Source organism: Oryx dammah, unplaced genomic scaffold (assembly GCF_014754425.2).
Source record: "Oryx dammah isolate SB20612 unplaced genomic scaffold, SCBI_Odam_1.1 HiC_scaffold_27, whole genome shotgun sequence".
In the NCBI taxonomy this organism is placed as follows: Eukaryota; Metazoa; Chordata; class Mammalia; order Artiodactyla; family Bovidae; genus Oryx; species Oryx dammah.
Genome location: NW_024070211.1, coordinates 126,704,452 through 126,715,189, shown reverse-complemented (window position 1 = coordinate 126,715,189; position 10,738 = coordinate 126,704,452).

Here is a 10,738-nt window from a genome sequence, read left to right as displayed (position 1 = left end):
TAGTTTACTATTTAGGTCTCTCCAATCTCATTCATATGGACATACCACTGGCTGAAGATATTTAGTATAAAAGTTTAAAGATGCAAGAAATCATATATTATCTAGTTAAATGTCTTCAGAACACATATAGGAAATTGAAGGTGACATCAATGGCAGTTGCCAAATTTTCATACAGAAGAGACTCAGGGAATGAGGTTAGACTAATTTTAATGCTGAATTTGCATATTATTTTACAAAAGATAAGGAAATGTCAGTTTTCCTTATTGATTAAGTAGCCTCTGCATATACATGTGTATGTTCGTGGATGGGGTGGAAGGAGTAGTAACAGTGAAAATTAGGTACATTAAAATTCCAAAGAAAGGCAGTGCCAAAGAATGTTCAAACTACCACACAATTACACTCATTTCACATACAACAAAGTAATATTCAAAATTCTCCAAGCTAGGGTTCAAGAGTACATTAACCAAGAACTTCCAGATGTTCAAGCTGGAATTAGAAAAGGCTGAAGAATCAGAGATCAAATTGCCAACACCTACTGAATCACAGAAAAGGCAAGACAATTCCAGAAAAACATTTACTTTTGCTTTATTGACCATACTAAATTCGTTGACTGTATGGATCACAAAAAAAAAAAACTGTGGAAAATTCTTAATGAGACAGGAATAGCAAATCACCTTACCTGCCTCCTCAGAAACCTGTATACAGGTCAAGAAGCAACAGTTAGAACCAGACATGGAACCACAGACTGGTTCCAAATGGGGAAAGGAGTATGTCAAGGCTGTATACTGTCACCTTGCTTATTTAACTTATATGGAGAGTACATCATGTGAAATGCTGGACTGGATGAAGCACAAGCTGGAATCAAGACTGCCAGGAGAAATGTCAATAACCTCACATATGCAGATGACACCACCCTTATGGCAGAAAACATCACCCTTGTGATAGGAAGCAAAGAGGAACTAAAGAGCCTCTTGATGAAGGTGAAAGAAGAGAGTGAAAAGCCTGACATAAAAAACATTCAAAAAACAAAAATCATGCCATCCAGTCCCTTCATATGGCAAAGAGATGAAGAAACAATGGAAACAGTGACAGACTTTATTTTGGGTGGGCTCCAAAATCACTGCAGATGGCGACTGCATCCAGAAAATTAAAAGACACTTGCTCCTTGGAAGAAAAGCTATGACAAACCTAGACAGCATATTAAAAAGCAGGGACATTACTTTGCCAACAAAAGTTTGTATTAGTCAAAGCTATGGTTTTTCCAGTGGTCATGTTTGGATGTGAGAGTTGGACCATTAAAGAGGCTGAGCATCAAAGAATTAATGCTTTTGAACTGTGGTATTGGAGAAGACCCTTGAGAATCACTTGGACTGCAAGATCAAACTATCACTCTTAAAGGAAATCAATCCCAAATATTCTTTGGAAGAACTGATGCTAAAGCTGAAGCTCCAATACTTTCACCACCTGATGTGAAAAACCACCTGATTAGGAAAGACCCTGATGCTGGGTAAAAGTGAAGGCAGGAAGAGAAAGGGATGACAGAGGACGAGATAGTTGAATGGCGTCACCAACTCGATAGACGAGAGTTTGAGCAAGTTCCTGGAGATGATGAAGGACAGGGAAGCCTGGCATGCTGCAGTCCATGGGTTCGCAGAGTCGGACACAAATGAGCAACTGAACAGCAACAACCATCCTAAATTTCTATTTAGTGGCTTCTTTCATTTTGACTTGATTTTGAAAACAACTTCAGAATTTCATTTTCATTGTAACAGGCTTTTAAGTATCAGAAAACCAAAGACAATTGAAGCAAAATAACTTTCTAAACATTAACAAATTTAAAATCTGGTTAAACTATAAACAAAAAAAAGCTACAAATGTCACAAATCTATGAAGACTAGCCATTGGTTGGTAATACAAAGCTGATTGAGTTAGATGAACCTCTTATAATATCTTTCAGGTACATATACAACAAGGAATTTTAATCTATGCAAGTCTAAAGCCAAAAGGAAATACTCCCCCACACCCAGCATTATGCTATTACTGAATGGATAATAGATTTCAAGAATATAGCACTGAATAATGATGGGCTAGTTCACAGAGGAACCAAAATACCGCTGGCACAGACTGAATGGCTTTTACTGGCTCTGAGTGACCTTGGAAAGGTGATTCCTGCCACCAGAATAATCATAGCAGAAGATGGCTAAAACAAAGATAGAAGAGCTGACACTTTTAAATGGACCAGAGAGAGTTTCATGGAAAATCTGAGTACTTTAAAGTTGTGCTCTTTTAAACAATGTCAGCCTGTTTCTAAACCAAATAGAGGGAATGAATTAAAATGACTTCCAGGATAACATAATCACCCCTGGACCCTGCGAACAGTTATTGAGGATGAGAATTTAAACTGAATCTGAGTACCAACATTGACCATATTCACTCAGATACTAACTAGAATTTCTTACTTCACTAAAGCATAAACTCCATGCTACAAATAAAACCAGGAAAACAAAAGAGCCTAAAGCACTCTTTTAAAGCAAATATAATTCAACAATAAGCACCTCAAATGTGCTGTGGAATTATGTACTGAAATAAGTTAAAATGTAAATAAATAAAACCTAATGCTAAAATTAAGCTCTTCATTGTAGACTACAATAATGAGATAAAGCCATTAGTTGTAAATCTGTAGAAGCTGACTTTGACCAAAGGAAATCTCATTATGAGTGTAGGTCTGTATCAGTCAGGAGTTAATCTGCTAAAAAATTTTATAATTATATTTTCCCAAGGACCAAAGGGGAAAAAAAGAAATCTGTCTGTCCTGTGTTGATATTCCTTCATTCAATGTGCGTTAAATTACTCCTTATCTGGTGTTTCACTTCCACCTCATACACTCAAGGTGGCCTGTTAAGATTCCACTTCTGAGTGACCTAGGAAAGAAAGCTGTCTGTCAGTTAGAATAGGAAAGACTATGGTAAATAAGTGCACTATAAATGCAAAATGTACTTAACATTTATAGACAATGTACTTAACATTTATAGACACATATACTGTCATAGTACAATAATAAGCAATTCTGTGAGAGGTAAGGGTGCAAGAAAAAAAATCATGTTAGATTCTATCAAGCTTTTATGTGATATAAGCAGAACTGTAAAGTATCTATCTTAAATATAATTTTTAATTTTATATAATTCATAATTACTATGATGTGAAAATCACAGGTATTCTTGAAAAGGTAGTTAAAATTCCTCCTGATTACTTGGCTAGGATTAGTCAACCTCAAAGGAAAAGTTCATCATTTATGCCTTGCAGTGTCTGCCCTAGGAGAATAGAGATGACTGTTTAGGAAGAAGGCACATAACCAAGATCACTCCCATCTCTCAACACTAAAATCCTCAACTTCATCTGAGGACAACTAGTGAAAGGCAATATGACAATTGAGGGGGAAAATGACTCCTTCTAGTAGTCACAATTACTTAATCGTTTACTATATGATCAGAACAAAGTTTTCAAAGTTCTTTTTAATCCTCATCCTAGTTGATGTTACATTCCCCAATTTACAAATGGGAAGTTGGAAGCCTGAGAAATAAAATAGGTGGTCTAAATTCACATTATTATTAGCTGAAGAGTGGTGTCATTCACCGCTCTAGAAGAGGACATGGCAACCCTCTGCAGTATTCTTGCCTGCAGAATCTCATGGACAGAGGAGCCTGGTTGGCTACAGTCCATAGGGTCACAGGACACAACTGAAGTTACTTAGCATGCATGCAAGACGCCACTAGTAAAGAACTCGATATAGGCTGCTACCATGGTGCTAAAACAGCCAGCACAGAAATTCTGAACTGGGGGAGAGATCATGCCTCAGAAGTACAAGAGGATGAAGACAAAGTACTCAGCCCAGAAGTTTACTGAGGAAACTCCTTAGTATAGTGCAAAACATAGCTTCTTTTTTGTAAAAATAATATATCTTGATAATTTATTTGTCAACTGGACAAATCATATCTTGACAAATTTCTTTAAGTTTCCATTCATTTATTAAGCAAATATTTACTGAGATGAAGTGTATTAGATGTCATCCCCATGTAATACAATGGTGAAAAGACATACTGGTTAAGGAAAGTCATAAGAACAACCCAAGATTAAAAAGAGGATATTAAATTAGTCTTGATTAAAAAGGCAGAAAATAATTTGTGATATTTTATCCAACACAATTTATTTTGATATATTCTTAGTTTTTTTAAAGTTTTCCTTAAGTAATCTCCAGAAAGAATTTAATTTTGTCAATAATAGTTGCTCAAAATTGAATCTAGACTTTCTGACTACACTATATAGAAGCTAATACATTTAATCAATGCCTTCTACTAACCTATGAAAATTAAGCAGGCCAAAACACAAAAAGGCAAATTTTTTTGTGACACAGAATATTCTTTGGGGATTATTTATAATCACAAGGGGTAATTGTTAAGAAAATTATCCAAAATGGCTATTAAGCCAATAGCATATCTGCATATAATTTCAATATTATACCAGAGCATTAATGAACAGGATCACCCAAGAAAAATTTAATTCCCTGAAGTAGGTATCTCCCTTTCCTTTATTTACTTTCAGTAGGGCTTCCCTGGTAGCTCAGATGGTAAAGAATCCACCTGCAATGCAGATTTGGATTAGATCCTTGGGTTGGGAAGATCCCTTAGAAGAGGGCATGGCAACCCACTACAGTGTTCGTTCTTGCTTGGAGAATCCCCATGGACAGAGGAGCCTGGCAGGCTACAGTCCACAGGGTCACAGAGAGCTGGATGTGACTGGATGACTGAGACTGTGACTGAACTCACTGAACAATGAACCAGCTGAGTTGGACTGTGACTGAAACTCACAGGCTGAGAATCAGTGAGCCACCCATTCACTTGAGGTTTTCTCCACTGGAGATGAAAAGGCAGTTTTTTCCCCAAGTACCTTCTTCCCTATCCAGAAGAAAGGCAATCTTAAAGGTGTAATTTTATTGCCCTGTAGGATTTATTTCTAAAATTCCCAGTTTTATTCCTAAATTGGTAAATTTATTTCAGCAATCTTTCTTAACAGACTTCATCAATCTCTGTTCTTCAAATGCTCTTTGAACTAACTTTATCTTCTTGATGATTCCCTCATTAATGACTTAAATAGATATATGGCATTTGCTCACTTGATATATGTAAAAAAAAAGTGCTATTTCTAACTTTAAAAATTATACTTTGACAAGTACAATTATAAAAATGGAGGTGCAAAAAAGTAGTGTCAAGACTTACTGATGGATTGGATTTGAGAACTTAGGGAAAGAGAAAGATGAAATATAGCTTTCAAATTTTCTCAGACTGAAACAATCATTTGTGAAAATAGCATCATAAAACCTAAAAGTCTCCCAGGGTAAATTCTAAGGCTGTGGGTGAATTAATCTCACCTCTTTTAAATCAAAAGCAAAGAGTCTCTGCCTTTGTCTCAAATATCATTCAGCAAGTACTGTAGGCTCATTAAAAACATTAATTTAACATCTTTGAAAAGACCACCCCTGGGAAAATTATCTTTTTGAAATGAAAACATTGGATAAAATCTTTAATCACAAAAATCACTACACTACTCAAATTAGCCTAAAAAAGAGAAAGAGCAAACTAACATCTGTTTTTAAATTATATATAGCATTAAGATTTTTATAGTCCACAAATCTAATCAGTAAATGTCACTAAAACTAGAGATTATAATATTGAATACCTTATTCATATATGTTTATTCCAATTCCTATATCTTTATTTCTATCACTATTCAGAAGTCAATCTTATTTTCTAGGGGAAAAAATTATTTCAGTCAATTCAGTCGCTCAGTTGTGTCCCACTCTTTGCAACCACATAGACCAAGCACCCAGGCCTCCCTGTCGATCATCTACTCCCGGAGTCCACCCAAACTCATGTTCATTGAGTCAGTGATGTCATCCAACCATCTAATCCTCTGTCGCCCCCTTCTCCTCCTGCCCTCAATCTTTCCCAACATCAGGGTCTTTTCAAATGAGTCACCACTTCACATCAGATGGCCAAATATTGAAGTTTCAGCTTCAACATCAGTCCTTGCAATGAACACCCGGAACTGATTTCCCTTAGGATGAACTGGTTGGATCTCCGTGCAGTCCAAGGGACTCTCGAGAGTCTTCTCCAACATCACAGTTCAAAAGCATCAATTCTTTGGCGCTCAGTACATCGATACATGACCATTGGAAAAACCATAGCCTTGACTAGACGGACCTTTGTTGGCAAAGTAGTCTCTGCTTTTCAATATGCTATCTAGGTTGGTCATAACTTCCCTTTGAATGAGTAGCATCTTTTAATTTCATGGCTGCAGTCACCATCTGCAGTGATTTTGGAGCCCCAAAAAATAAAGTCAGCCTGGTGGCTCAGATGGTAAAGCGTCTGCCTACAATGTGGGAGACCTGGGTTCGATCCCTGGGTCGGTAAGATCCCCTGGAGAAGGAAATGGCAACCCACTCCAGTACTTTTGCCTGGAGAATCTCATGGATAGAAGAGCCTGGGTTGCAAAGATACGGACATGACTGAGCGACTTCACTTTCACTTTCACTGTTTCCACTGTTTCCCCATCTATCTGCCATGAAGTGATGGGCCCAGATGCCATGATCCCAGTTTTCTGAATGTTGAGCTTTATGCCAACTTTTTCACTCTCCTCTTTCACTTTCATCAAGAGGCTCTTTAATTCTTCTTCACTTTCTGCCATAAGGGTGGTGTCATCTGCATATCTGAGGCTATTGATATTTCTCCCGGCAATCTTAATTCCAGCTTGTGCTTCATCCAGCCCAGTGTTTCTCATGATGTACTCTGCATATAAGTTAAATAAATAGGGTGACAATGTACAGCCTTGACGTACTCCTTTTCCTATTTGGAACCAGTCTGTTGTTCCATGTCCAGTTCTAACTGTTGCTTCCTGACCTGCATACAGGTTTCTCAAGACGCAGGTCAAGTGGTCTGGTATTCCCATCTCTTTCAGAATTTTCCACAGTTTATTGTGATCCACACAGTCAAAGGTTTTGGCATAGTCAATAAAGCAGAAATAAACATTGTTCTTGAACTCTCTTGCTTTTTCGATGATCCAGCAAATGTTGGCAATTTGATCTCTGGTTCCTCTGCCTTTTCTAAATCCAGCTTGAACATTGAGAAGTTCATGGTTCACATATTGCTGAAGCCTGGCTTGGAGAATTTTGAGCGTTACCTTACTAGTGTGTGAGATGAGTGCAATTGTGCAGTAGTTTGAACATTTTTGGCATTGCCTTTCTTTGGGATTGGAATGAAAACTGATCTTTTCCAGTCCTGTGGCCCTGTTGAGTTTTCCAAATGTGCTGGAATATTGAGTGCAGCACTTTCACAGCATCGTCTTTTAGGATTTGAAGTAGCTCAACTGGAATTCCATCACCTCCACTAGCTTTGTTCATAGTGATGCTTCCTAAGGCCCATTTGACTTCACATTCTAGGATGTCTGGCTCTAGGTGAGTGATCACACCATCATGATTATCTGGGTCATAAAGATCTTTTTTCTATAGTTCTTCTGTGTATTCTTGCTACCTCTTCTTAATCTTTTCTTCTTCTGTTAGGTCCATACCATTTCTGTCCTTTTTTGAGCCCATCTTTGCATGAAATGTTCGCTTGCTATCTCTAATTTTCTTGAATAGATCTCTAGTCTTTCCTATTCTGTTGTTTTCCTCTATTTCTTTGCATTGATCACTGAGGAAGGCTTTCTTATCACTCCTTGCTATTCTTTGGAACTCTGCATTCAATCGATATATCTTTCCTTTTCTCCTTAGATTGACATTAAATTATATTATATTTATAATTATAATCTATTTAGTTATAAAAAATAATATTAAAGTTTCAAATGCATGTTATTCTCTTTAAAATAGAAGATAATTATTTCACTGATTATTTTTATTTAAAATCTAATTATTGTAAATAATAAATGCTAATCATATAAGTAACATACACAACTACAAAGAAACAAATTATAAAGTTACTTATATTCATAAAGGTGCCAAAGAATTGATGCTTTTGAACTGTGATGTTGGAGAAGACTCTTGAGAGTCCCTGGGACTGCAAGGAGATCCAACCAGTCCATTCTGAAGGAGATCAGCCCTGGGATTTCTTTAGAAGGAATGATGCTGGGGCTGAAACTCCAGTACTTTGGCCACCTCATGCGAAGAGTTGACTCAATGGAAAAGACTCTGATGCTAGGAGGGATTAGGGGCAGGAGGAGAAGGGGACGACTGAGGATGAGATGGCTGGATGGCATCACTGACTGAATGGACGTGAATCTGAGTGAACTCCGGGAGTTGGTGATGGACAGGGAGGCCTGGTGTGCTGCGATTCATGGGGTCGCAAAGAGTCGGACACGACTGAGTGACTGAACTGAACTGAACTCAACTCAACTGATATTCATAAAGCTAAGATAACCACAGTTAATGATTTGCATTGTGCCCCCAAACATGCTTTGTCCTGCTTGAATATATGGACACTCTTTTTATTAATATGTGTCTATATGCTTTACCTTTCACTATGTAAAAAACCACTCAGAAACTCAGTATAATTACACAACGGACATTTATTTCTTGTGTATCTCAGTTCAGAGCCTCAAGTCTGGACAGCTCTTCTGACCTCATCTTAGCTTTCACATTCTTCTGAAAGTCAGCTGAAGGTCTTTGGGTCTAGGTTGAGTTCAGCTGGAGTGATCTACTTTGCTTCATTGCAATAGCAGAGATAAAAGAGTGAACAAACAGAATTACCCAAAGTTGCCTGAAAGGTATAAAAGCTTCTAATTTTGGTCACTTCTGGTATTCATTCTCTTGTGAAGTCTGCCATGTACCTGTACTGCTTTTCTCTTGTTAATCTGCTTATTTCAACTAGTTAGACGAAACCAGGGACCCAAAGAGAGTAGAGAAGAATTCTTTCCTCCCCTACAAATATACACTACTGCTTTGCCCCCTAATTTATACCAATAACATTACTACCAAAAGGTAAAGTGTAAAAAGGAAGAAAAAAGAGTGAACTTTTAAATATTTATTTTAACTACCCTAACTAGATACTCTGCATCTTGTCGTTTACTTTAATCATTGTGTATTTGATAGAATTAACTGAAATCTTGTTTTCATAGTAATTTATTTATCTGTGAAATTTAACATTTTTAAATATGCTTATTATTACACTGTTTTTTTCATTTCCCTGTTGGACCAGTAAGCATGAGCTAGGTTAGGTTCAGAAGTCAGAAAACATTGAGCTAATTTTTAGCTGAAAATGCATTCTATTTCCTCATGGTCATCTTTTTAAATTTTTAAATTTTATTCCCATGATACAGTTTACATAGATTTTTTTCTGTGTTCATTTACTTTACTTTCTAAATTTTTGCTTGCTGCTTCCCTAAGCAAAAAGTCATTAATCAAACCCCTTTTGTGCCTCAGCTATACTTATAAAAGAAACAGAATATGTTTGTCATTTCTTATATTTCATATATTAAAACCCCACATATTTGTCCTTCAGAGCTCCAGTTTCATTATCATTAAATAGCTATTAATGTTCACTGGTGCATCATATGAGATCTATTTCCAATAGCCTCATTGTGTGGCAGAAATGAAAAATGAACAAATGTGAAAGAAGTTTTCAGGTACATGAAGTAGAAATGAAAGAAGGAGGTAAAATATAAAGGGAAAACCAAGGAAATCAGTTATATATATTATTAATATTAAAATATGATGAAAATTTGTTCAGTTAAATGTTACAAGTTGAAGAAATTAAATAAAAAGAGAAGTGATGGAATAAATTAGTTAAGAGCCTACTCCTCAGAGTTGAAAGTGTGATTGGATCCTGATTCTGTTACTTCTAGTGAATGAGCTTGAGCAGTTATTTTATTTTTATGTGATTCAGCTTAAATAGCTTTAAAATAAGGATAGTAATAGAGCATCTGAGGATCATTGCAAGGATTAAATGAGAAAATAAATATGACATAAGAGTTCTTGCTAACATAATATATACTTATACTTAAGTATTATTCAATGAACAAGTCATGATAATCTCTCTGGATGAAAAGCTATTTTCAAATGGGTGCTAGTCCACGGGGTCGCAAAGAGTCGGACACGACTGAGCGACTTCAACTTCACCTTCACCTTCAAAGATCAATATAGAATGTTGAAATGGGAATTAACAGGCTGTCCTTCGTGTCCTGCAACATTTTAGGTTCTTGTTTACATTTGGTGTCGCAGTAAACTTATGGTTCTTAGCTTTATTTGCTGTGTTATATCTAAACTACGCATTTCTGTGGTTTACAACTAATTTATTGTTTATCATAATGCCTTGTCCCTAAAGGTGCTAAATAAATATTTCCTGAGAACTGATAATATTTTTTAACTAGAGTTTTTGACGGAAATGAAAAGACAGATGTGTCTTTCCAGATTTGGTTTTCTCACCTACAATCATAATTCTACTTGGTGTTACCTAATATCACCCCCCAAACTCTAGGTGCACAAACAAAACACGTTGAATGAGTTCTGTTTTAAAATTCAGATTGTGAAGATCAGACTATTATGCTGGGGAAGTTGCTAAGACGTAAAATTGACTGAGAAAACTTGCAACATCACTAATGCAAAGTTATTACCAAGGGATCTGAAATTACAAAACAATGCTGCTGAAATCTAAGATACATTCATTAGTTGGTTTATTCTCTCACAATAACAATA